The following is a 16226-nucleotide window of genomic DNA, read 5'->3' as shown; positions in this document are numbered from 1 at the left end:
CCCTGCCCCAGAATTCTGAACTTCTACCTGTGAACTCCTCCCAGCTGCAATTGTCCTGAGAATTTCGGAGTTCACAGCTTTAGGCAGCCCCACCCCTCTAGAGCCTCCTAGACAAGGTGTGAATTCCCCTGCCCCAGAATTCTGCAGTTCTACCTGTGAACTCTTCCCAGCTGCAACAGTCCCGAGAACTCCGGAGTTCACAGCTTGAGTTGGCTCCTTTGTATGGATGGATCGCACCATCCTGATGTGTTCCCCTGTCTCTTAGAAAGAAGCCCCTCAAAACAAGGAGGTTCAGATCAATGAATTTTATAATCTGATGTGTGTAGGGACCCAGTGTAAACACAAGAATCCCCAAGTACCTTCTCTCCTTTACCATGCCACACCCAATCAGTTCCAAGTCTCTTGGAGAATCCTCTGCATCTCTTCCTTCAGTCCACTTATGGAGAATCACAGAATTTGAGAGGAGAAATGCTCCTCCATGGTCATTTAGTGTAAAGAACCCATTCTCAAGATGAGGGCCATCTCCGTGATCCAAGAAAAGGATGCCCATGGCTAAGACTCACTGTGAAATCACCATTTTGGAAGCCAAAACACAAACAAGGATTTATTTATTTTTGAGGCTTAAGGTATATTCAATGCAAAGGAATACCTAAAGAGGCTCCCAGAAGATTTCCAAGTACGTGGAAGCTACAACACTTTGACTCTCCACTCCAGCTCCTTGCCCTGGTCTCCCTATACTGTGGTCTAGCTTTGGCAGACTGTCCCCCAGCCCGATTGAAACAGACCTGTTGTAAAATTCTTCCAAGGTATCTTCTTCTAGAAATGTGTTGTGCTTACAAATATTTGGGGATTCTTTGACTTCAAAATCAGTTTAGAGGCTTCATCTGCTGTTGGTTTGAGAGAAAGTTAGAGGAGGTTACAGAGAATGCTGTCTGCTCTCCTCCATCTTGGCTCCACCCCCTGCCATGGCCTTTCCACAAAACTTGAATCCTTGCTTCTTTTTTTCACAAGGTACTCTCAATCAGTAAAGTCTCCTTGTTCCCCATTTCTAGACAAATATCTCTCCCCTTCCAAGAAAGAACGTGAGGATTTCAAAGAGATCTTGTTTGTGGCAAAATAGAGCTTCCCCTCTCAGTCCCAGATGGTAATAGCAGTCCTCACAGGAGTCCCTGACATTGGGATAACTTAAACAAGATATAGAGATATCGGCTAGTACTTGACCAACTGGAGCAATAAGTGGAATGGATAAAAAAGCACTTGCCTTCCCAATCCTGTAGCCTTCATTGGAGTCTTCATTACTCAGTTCAGTAGAATTCAATTCAGTTAACATTTTAGTCACCTCATTTTACAGGCATCATGGAAGGTAGTAGAAGACAAAAACAAATTAGCCCTTGCCCTCAATGTATACCATTTGTGAAAGAAAGATAGGATTAGGGAAAGGGAATTAAATTTCCAGATAAGTTGTTGACATCACTAGACGCTAGGAAAAAAAAGTCAATCAATGTGCTTTGCATGTAGAACTGTTTATAAAAAAGTTTATGTTGTTTAAATTAAGAAGCAAATCAGTTTTTCTGTTACACTTTTTTAGACATTTACAATCCTCAAGTTCCTTGTGGAAGGTTAATTGACAAATGTGGAAAGAATGGATTAGGGAGGAAGAAGACACTTAACTGAGAGACAAATGAAAGGATCACTGCAATAGGAAGTAATGAGTATCCCATTGTAGATGCACCAGCGAAGGGACAGCTACTTCTTGGATCTTGGAGATGGCCTCATCATGGGCATGGATTCCTTGAACCAAATGGCCATGCAGAGCCATTTCTTTTTTTTTTTTTAATAACTTTTTATTGATAAAACCCATGCCAGGGTAATTTTTTTACAGCATTATCCCTTGCACTCACTTCTGTTCCGATTTTTCCCCTCTCTCCCTCCATCCCCTCCCTCAGATGGTAAGCAGTCCTTTACATGTTAAATAGGTTACAGTATATCCTAGATACAATATATGTGTGCAGAACTGAACAGTTCTCTTGTTGCACAGGGAGAATTGGATTCAGAAGGCATAAATAACCCGGGAAGAAAAACAGAAATGCAAGCAGTTTATATTCATTTCCCAGTGTTCTTTCTTTGGGTGTAGCCGCTTCTGTCCATCCTTGATCAACTGAAACTGAATTAGCTCTCTTTATCAAAGAGATCCACTGCCATCAGAATACATTCTCATACAGTATCATTGTTGAAGTATATAATGATCTCCTGGTTCTGCTCATTTCACTTAACTTCAGTTCATGTAAGTCTCGCCAGTCCTCTCTGTATTCATCCTGCTGGTCATTTCTTACAGAACAATAATATTCCATAACATTCATATACCACAATTTACTCAACCATTACAGAAGCAGCTACACCCAAAGAAAGAACACTGGGAAATGAATATAAACTGCTTGCATTTTTGTTTTTCTTCCCGGGTTATTCATACCTTCTGAATTCAATTCTCCCTGTGCAACAAGAAAACTGTTCAGTTCTGCACACATATATTGTATCTAGGATATACTGTAACCTATTCAACATGTAAAGGGCTGCTTGCCATCTAGGGGAGGGGATGGAGGGAGGGAGGGGAAAAATCGGAACAGAAGTGAATGCAAGGGATAATGCTGTAAAAATTTTATATCAATAAAAAGTTATTTAAAAAAGTACATTCCCATTTTGCAATAGATATATTGCTGTTTATATTTTTATATTTTTGATGAAAAGTAATAAAAAGAAAAGTTTCTGATAAAAAAAAATTACTCAACCATTATCCAATTGATGGGCATCCATTCATTTTGCAGCCTCTAGCCACTACAAACAGGGCTGTCACAAACATTTTGGCACATACAGGCCCCTTTCCCTTCTTTAGTATCTCATTGGGGTATAAGCCCAGTAGAAACACTGCTGGATCAAAGGGTATGCACAGTTTGATAACTTTTTGAGCATAGTTCCAAATTGCTCTCCAGAATGGTTGGATGTGTTCGCAATTCCACCAACAATGTATCAGTGTCCCTGTTTTCCCACATCCCCTCCAACATTCCGCATTATCTTTCCCTGTCATTCTAGCCAATCTGACAGGTGTGTAGTGGTATCTCAGAGTTGTCTTAATTTGCATCAGAAATACAGTTCTCAAGAGTTCTTTTTACCTTTTTATACTTCTCTTGAGTCATATTTGGAGGTCAAACTTTTTTGTTTAGCTCTGGTTTTTTCATCTGAAATAAATAGAATTCACCTATTTCATTGAATGTCCATCTTCTTTCCTGGAAGAAAATATTCAGTTTGGCTGGGCACATTATTCTTGGCTGCATACCAATTTCCTTTGCCTTTTGGAATATCAGATTCCAGGCACTTTGATCCTTTAATGTGGATGCTGCTAGATCAGGAGTAATCCTTATTTTGGCTCATCAGAATTTAAATTGTTTTTTTTTTTTTTTTGGCTGCTTGCAGTACTTTTTCCTTGGTCTGATAGTTCTGGAATTTAGCCACAATATTTCTTGGAGTTTTAATTTTGGGATTGCTTTCAATAGGCGATCAATGAATTCTTTCAATGTCTATTTTCTCTTCTGATTCTATGACATCTGGGCAGTTCTCTTTGATGCTTTCCTGAAAAATAGTGCCTAGTCTCTCTCTCTTTTTTTTCATCATGATTTTCAGGGAGTCCAATAATCTTTAGATTATCTCTCCTAGATCTTTTTTTCCAGGTCTGTTGTTTTCCCAAGTAAGTATTTAACATTTTCTTTCTTTCTTTCTTTCTTTTTCTTTTTTTGGTTTTGCTTGACTGATTCTTGGTGTCCCCTTTAGTCATTCATTTCCATTTTTTCAATTCTGATTTTTAATGAATTATTTTCTTCATTTGTTTTTAAAATTTCTTTTTGTATTTGCCCAATTGAGTTTTTAAATGAGTTGTTTTGTTCTATGGAATTTTCTTCCTATTTTGCCAATTTTACTTTTTAAGAAGTTATTTTCTTTTTCCAATTCACAAATTCTGTTTTTCAGGGAGTTGTTTTTTTTTTTTTCCACTCTATCTTTTAATGAGTTATATGCCTTATTCAGACCCTCTTGCAAAGCTTCCCTTTCCTTTCCCCATTTTTGTTCTACCTCTCTTTTAAGATCCTTAAAAAAATTATTCAATGAGAGCCTCATGTGGTGGGGACCAGATATTTTGGGTTTTCATGTAGAAACAAACTGTTTTTAGTCTCCTTAGGGTTTGAAATCTGTTCTCTTTTCAGTATAGAAGCTATTTGTAATTAGAGTCAGCTTTGTCTTTTTACTCAAAAATAAAAACAAAAACAAACCACTGCAAGTCTGCTTATGGAGTAGTGAGATATTTCCAAGCTGCCTCTACAGACAACAGTAAGTCACAGTAAAGCAGCGGTGGCTTTACTGGGATTATTGGTTGCATGTTGAGATCCTGCTGACTGCCTCCTGGTGCTTGTTGGGTATAGCTAGATCCTGAGAGACTCTAGCATTTGGGGGGTATAATCTTTACCCTCTGTGCTTATAGCTTCTCTGCTGATCTACTGGCTTGCTGCCAGGGCAGAGTAGCTGACACTGTGGTAGAGTTCTCCCCACAGATTTTCCACTGGTGGAGACCACTCCCTCTCCCCCCCCCTCCCCGGTCTGCTCAGTATAAGGTATTCTCCATGCTCTCACAGCCTATCTGCCTGAGTCTCCACCTGGTCTAGCTCCATTCTGTCCCTGCATGCAAGCAAAAACAGACCTTTTCTGGCAAATTTCGAGATTATCTTCTATTGGTAATGTGTTATGCTCCTAATATTCGTGGGTTCTCACATTCAAGCACTAATTCAAAGGCTGAGTTTTGTAAAAAATAGTTTGAGGGTAGAGGAGTGATCAGAAAGATGTGTGTGTCCTGTCCTCCATCTTGGCTGGAGCACAGTTTCTTAAACTGTGGTTCATGACTATATAAGGGCTCTAGTAAAAATATGTTAGGATTCCAAAATTATGATTTATTATCAATAGATATTTGATTTCTATACCTATTTTATTATCTTTATTTCTAAGAGTCACATGAAAAGTTCTCAGACAAAAAGAGGTTCTGAATAGAAAAAGTTTAAAAAGTCTTCTTATTTTAGAGTAAAGTAAGTGACATCAATGAGTTTCCAAACTTGAATATTTGACAAAAATTCTTGAGATGTTAAATGGAAACGCCAATTGTTATAAAACCCAGTTTTCATTTGATTGAAATATGTCCTCAATTTAAATCATAAGGTAGTCTTAAGGGTGCCTCCCCATTAGGAAATCCCCTTCTGATGAAACCATTAGATGAATTTAGATCTAGGTATAATTGATTCAATTCTAATTTCAAGTGAGACAATTATATTTTTTATGACTATTTGATATTAAAAGAATGTTAGGAAAATTTATGCATCAGAAATTTGTTAATTGGGTGCTCTTATGCCAAGTTGTCTTAGTTTACCAATTTTTTAGCTGTATGAAAATGATGCCTAACCTAATTGTGCTAACTCACTGCGTTATAAATACTATTTAAAAATGGACTGTTCTTTGATTCTCTTAGGTTATATATTTAATTGCTAAAAGACTGATCTATATACATATAAAACTCCTTAGATATACTATCTTGAGAAGATGGTAATCATAATTGTTTGTGAAGTTGGCATATAGCAAAGAACCCTTAAAATGTCCTCATCTTTTATAATCTGAACACTGAAATCTTATTGACTCCACTAAAAGTTTGAATTCAAATTAGGAATCAATACGTTAATTCTACATTTTATGAAAGTTTCTCAAAGATTGCTTCCTGAGTAAAAGTACCCACACCTTCTAAGTGCTTAATCTAAGTTTTTAGAGTTTTTCTGCCTGGTCAAAATTTGGCCACCCAGAATCTTAGAGTAAGAAATTTGATTGTTTATTTAGTATTTTATTTTTCTCCAAAACAAATTTTAACATTCACTTTTTAAAACTTTGAGTTTCACTTGAAATACTAAAGTGTCATTCATGGATTTGTGAACTCCAACCATTCTGGAGAGCAATTGGGAATTATGCCAGAGGACTATAAAACTGTATTGTAATCCAGCAGTCCTACTTCTAGATCTGTCTCCCAAAGAGATCATAAAAAGGAGAAATAACCCATATATACAAAATTGTTCATATCAGCTATCGCTGTGATGGCAAAGAATTGAAACCTGAAGGGATGCCCTTCAATAGGGGAATGGCTGAACAAATTGTGGTATATGAATGTAATGGAATATTGTTGTTCTCTAAGAAATAATGAGCAGGCAGTTAAAAAAAAACCTGGAAAGAGTTACATGAATTGATGCTGAGTGAAATGAGTAGAATCAAGAGAATATTGAACACAATAACTGCAATATTGTACAATGAACTATGAATGATTTAGCCCTTCTCAACAGTACACTCATGTTTCATGATGGAAAATGTTCTCCTCATGTAGAGAAAGAATTATGGAGTCTGAATGCATACTGAAGAATAGTATTTTCATATTATTTTTGTTTTTTTTTCCCTGTGGTTTTTCCCTTTTGTACTGATTCTTCTTTCACAACTTGACTAACATAGAAATATGTTGAAAAAAATAAAAATTTGAGACCAAAGAAAGTGTCAACAAAACTGTTATGAAAAGTGAAAGGAACAGGATACAAGCTAGATCAAAGAATGTGTACAATGTTTACATCCAATTAAATAATTAAATTTAATTTAAAATTAAAAAAAAACTTTTAATTTCAAATTTTTTCCTTTTTTCTCTTCCCACTATTCATTGAGAAAACAATCGGACTTCTGGGGGCAGAGCCAAGATGGCAGAGCAGGCACACATGACTCTCTAAGCTCCTCTCATTACCCTCATAACCAACTATTTAATCCAGCCTTAAAAATAACTCTTCACTAATGAGCAGAACCAGGAGATCATTATACACTTCGACAACGATATTGTATGAGGACATATTTTGATGGAAGTGGATTTCTTTGACAAAGAGACCTAACTAAGTTTCAATTGATAAATGACGGACATAAGCAGCTACACCCAAAGAACGAACACTGGGAAACAAATGTGAACTATCTGCATTTTAGTTTTTCTTCCCGGGTTATCTATACCTTCTGAATCCAATTCTCCCTATGCAACAAGAGAACTGTTCGGTTCTGCAAACATATATTGTATCTAGGATATACTGCAACATATCCAACATATAAAGGACTGCTTGACATCTAGGGGAGGGGGTGGAGGGAGGGAGGGGGAAAAAATCGGAAAAGAAACGAGTGCAAGGAATAATGTTGTCATTATAAAGTAATCATTAAATAAAAAAATAAAAAAAAAATAAACACTTTGCTGAGGACCAAAAAAAACAAACAAACAAACAAACAAACAAAAAAAAACTCTTCACTGCTTAAATTCATGAAGATTAGAAGCACTACAACTCACCAACCGAAGACAATCCGGAAGATCGCCAGGAAAGGTTTGTCCTGAGGGGCTAGGAACAGACTAGCACAGACAGCGAGAGGCTAGGTCCTGAGCAGACCGGGGACGGGGGTGATCTCTGTGGCTAGAAAAGTTATAGAGACGACTCTGCTATAGGCAACTGCTCTGCCTTGATTACAAAGCAGTAAACTGGCAGAGAAATTAAAGTCTAAAACAGAGGGTCCTCTAAAAAATGCCAGAACCTAACGAGATCTGGCTGTAACCCCTCAAACCCAGAAGTGACTCAGGCAGACTTTACTGCAGCCCTGCAGCCACATCCGGTAGTTCGGGGCTTTTGCCGGGGCAGTTACTAATCTGCACGGCAGGGGGGCACAGCCTGGGCAGTCTGTAATCGGCAGAGTGGGGGGCTCAGCCTGGGGCAATAGAACCTCCCCAGCTGACTGTGCTTCCCAGGCAGACACTTCCTGTCCCTGCAAATCCATTCACGGCTCAACTGCTAATACCCACAGCCCCAGGGCAGGGTTTGACTTGGGGCAGTGAAACTCTCACTGCTAAATGTCTAGCCCCAGGGCAGTCGTTATCTCACACAGCCGGGGTTCTTTGCAGGGCACTTTCTCAGCCCGGTCCTGCAGGCCTGAGTTACTCCTGGGTGGGGAACTCTTTCCAGAGCACTCCAGTACCTCGCTGCTTTTTGTAGCCAGTTGGCAGGACAGCTACTCATCCATATACCTTTCACTGCTCTGCAGAGGAAGCTGGTAACCTCCTGGCTCTGAAGGCAGAGCTTACAGGCTTTAACAAAATGAGTACAAAAATCAAAAGAACAATTGATAGTTTCTACACAGAAAGAGAACAGCTTTTCAACCCTGAAGAGAATAATAGCAGACATTCTCCAGACGATTGTTGGTCTCCAATACAAAAGGTTCTCCTAGAAGAGACTATTAAAAACCTTAAAAGAGAGCTAGAAGAGAAATGGGGAAAGACACATAACTCACTAAAAGAAAAATTTGATAAAGTGGAAAAAGAAAACAACTTCCTGAAATGTGGATTGGAAAAGGTAAAAAACTCCCAAGAAGTGCAGGGAAAAAGAATTTGTGAATTGGAAAAAGAAAATGACTCACTAAAAAAAAAAAAAAAATAGTGAAATGGAAAAAAATTCCATAGAGCAAAACAACTCAATTGGACATATACAAAAAGAAGTAAAAAAAGCTAATGAAGAAAATAACTCACTAAAAATCAGAACTGAACAAATAGAAATGACAGATTCATTAAGACATCAAGAATCAGTCAAGCAAAACCAAAAAAAATGAAAGATTGAAAAAAAATGTCAAATATTTACTTGGAAAAACAACAGACCTGGAAAATAGATCTAGGAGAGATAACCTGAGGATCATTGGACTGCCAGAAAATTATGATGAAAAAAAGAGCCAAATACTATTTTACAGGAAATCATCAAAGAGAACTGCCCAGAAGTAATAGAATTGGAAGGGAAAATAGGCGTTGAAAGAATTCATCGAACACTTCTGAAAAAGACCCTAAAATAAAGACTCCAAGGAATATTGTGGCCAAACTTCAGAATTTTCAGACTAAAGAAAAAATTTTACAAGCAGCCAGGAAAAAAACAGTTCAAATACCGAGATGCCACAATAAGGGTCACGCAAGATCTGGCTGCTTCAACATTAAAGGATCAAAGGGCCTGGAATCAGCTATTCCAAAAGAGAAAAGAACTTGGAATGCAGCCAAGAATAAACTACCCAGCTAAGCTGAGCATTTTTTTCCACGTAAGAAGATGGACATTTAATGAAATAGAGGAATTCCATCTATTTCTAAGGAAGAAACCAGACTTAAACAAAAAATTTGATCTTCAACAACAGGAATCAAGAGAAGTAGAAAAAGGTAAAAGGAACTCTTGAGAACTGTATTTCTGTTGTGAATATACATAAAAACCATATGTATAATTTGATTTTACTGATATAACATAAAAAAGGGAAGTAGAAATGGAAAGGGGATAGTGTCAGAAAAAGGGAGGAAGGGAGATAAAAAGAGGGAAACTACATGCGACAATGAGGCAAAGGAAACCTATCATATATGAGGGAACTTAGAGAGGGGGAGGAACATTGTGTGAATCCTACTCTCATCAGAATTGGCTCAAAGAGGAAACAATTGACATATTTGTTTTACAGAGATTTTTCTCTCACTTCATTAAAAAGTGGGAGAGGAAAAGGGAGAAGGAAAAAAGAGTAATAAGGGAAGGGTACAAGAAAGGGGAAGGGATTCAAAGGGAAGAGGGAGGGATACTAAAGAGGGAGAGCTGCATGACGTTAATAGGACCAATAAGTTTAATACTAGGGAAGAAGGGAAGGAGGGCAAGAAAAAGAAAAGTATAATCTGGGGATATTAGGATGGCAGGAAATACAGAATTGGTTATTTTAACCACAAATGTGAATGGGATGAACTCTCCCATAAAGAGGAGGCAGATAGCAGACTGGATCAAAAGTCAGAACCCTACAATCTGTTGTTTACAGGAAACACATTTAAAACAGGGAGATAAATACAGAGTAAAGGTAAAAGGCTGGAGCAGAATCTATTATGCTTCAGGTGAAGTCAAAAAAGCAGGGGTAGCCATTCTTATCTCAGATCAAGCAAAAGCAAAGATTGATCTAATTAAAAGAGATAAGGAAGGAAACTATATCTTGCTTAAGGGTACTATAGACAATGAAGCAATATCAGTATTAAACATATATGCACCAAGTGGTATGGCATCTAACTTCCTTAAAGAGAAGTTAAGAGAGTTGCGAGAAGAAATAGACAGCAAAACTATAATAGTGGGAGATCTCAATCTTGCACTCTCAGATTTAGATAAATCAAAATCACAAAACAAATAAGAAAGAAATTAAAGAGGTAAATAGAATATTAGAAAAATTAGGTATGATAGATCTCTGGAGAAAACTGAATGGTGACAGAAAGGAGTATACTTTCTTCTCAGCAGTTCATGGAACCTACACAAAAACTGACCATATATTAGGACATAAAGACCTCAAAATTAAATGCAGGAAGGCAGAAATAGTAAATGCTTTCTTTTCAGATCACAATGCAATAAAAACTACATTCAACAAAAAGTTAGGTGTAAATAGACCAAAAAGGAATTGGAAACTAAATAATCTCATCTTAAACAATGATTGGGTGAAACAGCAAATTATAGACACAATTAACAATTTCACTCAAGATAATGACAACGATGAGACATCATATCAAAATTTATGGGATACAGCCAAAGCAGTAATAAGGGGAAATTTTATATCCTTAGAGGCTTACTTGAATAAAATAGTAAAAGAGAAGATCAATGAATTGGGCCTAGAACTTAAAAAGTTAGAAAAAGACCAAATTAAACCCCCCAATTACTAAACTTGAAATTCTAAAATTAAAAGGAGAAATTAATAATATAGAAAGTAAAAAAAAACTATTGAACTAATAAATAAAACTAAGAGTTGGTTTTATGAAAAAACCAATAAAATTGATAAACCTTAGGTAAATCTGATTGGAAAAAGGAGAGAGGGAAATCAAATTGGCAGTCTTAAAAATGAAAAAGGAGAACTTACCACTGATGAAGAGGAAATTAAAGAAATAATAAGGGGTTACTTTGCTCAACTTTATGCCAATAAATTTGATAACCTAAGCGAAATGGATGACTACCTCCAAAAATATAAGCTTCCCAGATTATCAGAGGAGGAAGTAAATTGCTTAAATAGTCCCATTTCAGAAAAAGAAATAGAACAAGCTATTAATCAACTCCCTAAAAAAAAAATCCCCGGGACCAGATGGATTTACATGTGAATTCTACCAAACATTCAAAGAACAATTAGCCCCAATGCTTTATAAACTATTTGAAAAAATAGGGAATGAAGGAGTCCTACCAAACTCCTTTTATGACACAGACATGGTACTGATACCTAAACCAGGTAGGTTGAAAACAGAGAAAGAAAATTATAGACCAATCTCCCTAATGAATATTGATGCTAAAATCTTAAATAAGATTAGCAAAAAGACTACAGAAAATCATCCCCAGGATAATACACCATGATCAAGTAGGATTTATACCAGGAATGCAGGGCTGGTTCAATATTAGGAAAACTATCAATATAACTGGCCATATTAATAATCAAATTAACAAAAACCATATGATCATTTCAATAGATGCAGAAAAAGCATTTGATAAAATCCAACATCCATTCCTATTAAAAACTCTTGAGAGTATAGGAATAAATGGATTTTTCCTTAAAATAATCAGTAGCATCTATTTAAAACCAGCAGTAAGCATCATATGTAACAGGGACAAACTGTACCATTCCCAATAAGATCAGGAGTAAAACAAGGTTGCCCACTATCACCATTACTATTTAATATTGTATTAGAAATGCTAGCTTTGGCAATAAGAGTTGAGAAAGAGATTAAAGGAATAAGAATAGGCAATGAGGAAACCAAATTATCACTCTTTGCTGATGATATGATGGTACACTTAGAGAACCCCAGAGACTCTACCAAAAAGTTATTAGAAACAATCCACACCTTCAGCAAAGCTGCAGGATATAAAATAAACCCACATAAATCATCAGCATTCTTATATATCACTAACAAAATCCAACAGTTAGAGTTACAAAAAGAAATTCCATTTAAAGTAACTACTGATAGTATAAAATATTTAGGAATCTATCTGCCAAGGGAAAATCAGAAACTTTATGAGCAAAACTACAAAACACTTTCCACACAAATTAAGTCTGATCTAACCAACTGGAAAAATATTAAATGCTCTTGGATTGGGCGAGCAAATATAATAAAGTGACAATACTACCTAAATTAATCTATTTATTTAGCGCTATACCAATCAGACTCCCAAAAAACTACTTTGATGAATTAGAAAAAATAACAACAAAGTTCATATGGAAAAACTAAAGGTCAAGAATTTCAAGGGAATTAATGAAAAAAAAATCAAATGAAGGTGGCCTAGCTGTGCCAGATCTAAAATTATATTATAAAGCAGCAGTTACTAAAACCATCTGGTATTGGCTAAGAAATAGACTAGTTGATCAATGGAATAGGCTAGGTTCAAAGGACAAAACAGCCAATAACTTTAATAATATAGTGTTTGACAAACCCAAAGACACCAGTTTCTGGGATAAGAATGCATTATTTGACAAAAATTGCTGAGAAAATTGGAAATTAGTATGGCAGAAACTAGGCATTGACCCACACTTAACACTGTACATCAAGATAAGGTCAAAATGGGTTCATGACCTAGGCATAAAGAATGAGATTATAAATAAATTGGAAGAGCACAGGATAGTTTACCTCGCAGACCTGTGGAAGAGGGAGGAATTTATGACCAAAGAAGAACTAGAGATCACTATTGACCACAACATAGAAAAGTTTGATTATATTAAATTGAAAAGTTTTTGTACAAACAAAACAAATGCAGACAAGATTAGAAGGGAAACAATAAACTGGGAAAACATTTTTACAATCAAAGGTTCTGATAAAGGCCTCATTTCCAAAATATATAGAGAATTGACTCTAATCTATAAGAAATCAAACCATTCTCCAATTGATAAATGGTCAAAGCATATGAACAGACAATTCTCAGATGAAGAAATTGAAACTATTTATAGACATATGAAAATATGCTCCAAATCATTATTAATCAGAGAAATGCAAATTAAGACAACTCTGAGATGCCTCTACACAGCCATTCTGGAGAGCAATTTGGAACTATGCTCAAAAAGTTATCAAATTGTGCATACCCTTTGATCCAGCAGTGTTTCTACTGGGCTTATACCCCAAAGAGATACTAAAGAAAGGAAAGGGACCTCTATGTGTCAAAATGTTTGTGGCAGCCCTGTTTGTAATAGCTAGAAGCTGGAAAATGAAAGGATGCCCATCAATTGGAGAATGGTTAAGTAAATTGTGGTATATGAATGTTATGGAATATTATTGTTCTGTAAGGAATGACCAGCAGGATGAATACAGAGAGGACTGGCGAGATTTACATGAACTGATGCTAAGTGAAATGAGCAGAACCAGGAGATCATTATATACCTCAACAACAATATTGTTTGAGGATGTATTCTGATGGAAGTGGATCTCTTCGATAAAGAGAGCTTTAATTGATCAAAGATGGACAGAAGCAGCTATACCCAAAGAAAGAACACTGGGAAATGAATATAAACTGCTTGCATTTTTGTTTTTCTTCCCGGGTTATTTCTACCTTCTGAAGTCAATTCTCCCTGTGCAATAAGAAAACTGTTCGGTTCTGCACACATATATTGTATCTAGGATATACTGTAATCTATTCAACATGTAAAGGACTGCTTGCCATCTGGGGGAGGGGGGTGGAGGGAGGGAGGGAGGGGAAAAATCGGAACAGAAGTGAATGCAAGGGATAATGCTGTAAAAAATTACCCTGGCATGCGTTCTATCAATAAAAAGTTATTTTAAAAAAATTTAAAAAGAGAGAAAACAATCAATTTGATATAGATCATACATTTGTAGTCATACAAAATATTTCCATAATAGACATGTTGTAAAAGAAAATATAGATTCCCTCAAAAAAAAAATCCCTGAAGGGGAAAAAAAAAGTTTGCTTCAATTCAGATACTATCACTTCTATCTCTAAGCATGGATATTTCTCACTATAAGTACTTTAGAGTTCTCCTGGAATGTTGTGTTGCTGAGAATAGCTAAGCCATTTACACCTGATCATCTTAAAACTTTTTACACATTCATTTTTTATCAGTTCATCAAAATTTTTTTTTCTGAAATCATCTTGCTCATCATTTCTTATACCAAAATAGTATTCCATCATAATTACATAACACATTTTTGTTCAGCTATTTCCCAAACAATGAGCTTTCTCTCAATTTTTAATTCTTTGCCTTTATAGAAGAGCTTCTTTTAATATTTTCATACATATAGATCCCTTTTTAAAAAAATCTCTTTTGGGATACAAATTAGTAGTGAGTTGTATTGTTAGGTCAAAGGGTATTCATGGTTTTATAGCCCTTTGGACAAAGTTCCATATTATTGTACAGAATGGCCTAATCAATTCACAACTCCAATAATGCATTAATGTCTCATTTTTCCCACATTCCCCCACTATTTGTCATTTTTCTTCTATTTTCTTAAATAATCTAATAAGCATGAATCTGAGAATTGCTTTATTTTATATTTCTCCAATCAATAGCGAGAGCATTTTTCTATATGCCTATATATAGTTTGACTACTTCATCTGAAAACATTTTTTTTTATCATTTATCATTGGGAATGACTCTTATTTATATAAAAGTGACCCAGTTTTCTCTCTGTTTGAAAAATATAGCCATTATTAGAGAAACTCACCTCAATTTTTTTTCAGTTGCTAACTATATTCCCTCTATCCTGTATCCCTTCCTGTTTATTCTGTTCTATCTTTTATATTTTCCCTCCTCAGAATTTTTTTGTTTCTGACTATATTCTCCTCCATTCTACTTTCCATTTTATCACATTCTCCCATCCCATTCTTATATCACCTTTCCAACTTATCTTCCCTCTGGGGTTAGATACAATTCTATACCAAATTGAAAATTTATGTTATTATCTCTGAGCCAATTCTTATGAGAATAGGTTCATACATTGCCCCGTACTTCCCTCCTCTTCTCCTTTATTGTAAAAGTTTTTTCTCGAATCTTTTGTGGGATATAATTTAGCCCATTCTACCTTTCTCTTTCCATTTCTCCTATCCTTTCTTGTCCCCTGATTTTATATTTTTTGGATACCATCCCTCCATATTCAACTCACACTTATGCCCTCTGAGTAACCATACTCCTTCTAACAGACTTAATAATTAGAAAGTTCTTAGAAGTTACAAGTATGTTTTTCCATGGAGACACACAGTTTAATCTTATTTAGCCCCTTATGTTTTTCCTTTCCTGTTTTTATTTTTATGTTTCTCTTGAGTTTTATATTTGAAAGTTAAATTTGCTATTCAGCTCAGGTTTTTTCATCAATAATGCTTGAAAGTGCATTATTTCATTCAATATCCATTTTTTCCTCTAAAGGATTATGCTCAGTTTTGCTGGTAAGTGATCCTAGCTACTTTGCCCTCCAGAATATCATATTCCAAGCCCTCAGATCCTTTAATGTAGAAGCTGCTAAATCCTGTTATCTTCTCCATGATACTAGAATGTAGAATCTTTTTGGTTGTTTGTAATATTTTCTGCTTGACCTGGGAGCTCTGAAATTTGACTACAACATAATGAGCCTATGCCCTCTCCACTGGAGTTTAAGGTAACCCATCTGTGAAAGAGAAAATCAACCAGAGTCATCTGAGTGGAGATGAATTTCCTTGTCTAAATTAGTGGAGGTGGCTGAATCTCATTATTAAGCCATATTCTTATGGGAGGAGTTGAAGATCATTAACCCATATCTTCATTATCTTATTATCTTCATTAATAAGCCCACTTTCTCCTTAATTGTTCACTAATGAAAGTTGATTGGCTGGCTGGCCATTCTATCACTGGAATTAACATAGCCATCTCAACTATTGACTCTTTTCAGTGTTGCTCTCTGTGATAGCTCAAAATAGAACAAAACACGACAGAATGAAATTCATGGACCCATCTAAACCTGATATGGCTCATTTGAAGGTTTCCTGTCCTCTGGATATGTCTCCATCTTCCTAACACAACTAAAACCTTTCATGCTTTATGCTTATCTTTCCCATTTGGTAAGGGTCAGGGCATTTTGAATGAGCCAATAGCAAGTATCTTCT

This window comes from Antechinus flavipes, chromosome 3 (assembly GCF_016432865.1).
Source record: "Antechinus flavipes isolate AdamAnt ecotype Samford, QLD, Australia chromosome 3, AdamAnt_v2, whole genome shotgun sequence".
NCBI lineage: Eukaryota > Metazoa > Chordata > Mammalia > Dasyuromorphia > Dasyuridae > Antechinus > Antechinus flavipes.
The sequence above is the reverse complement of the archived record's forward strand: the minus strand, read 5'-3'. Positions refer to the sequence as shown.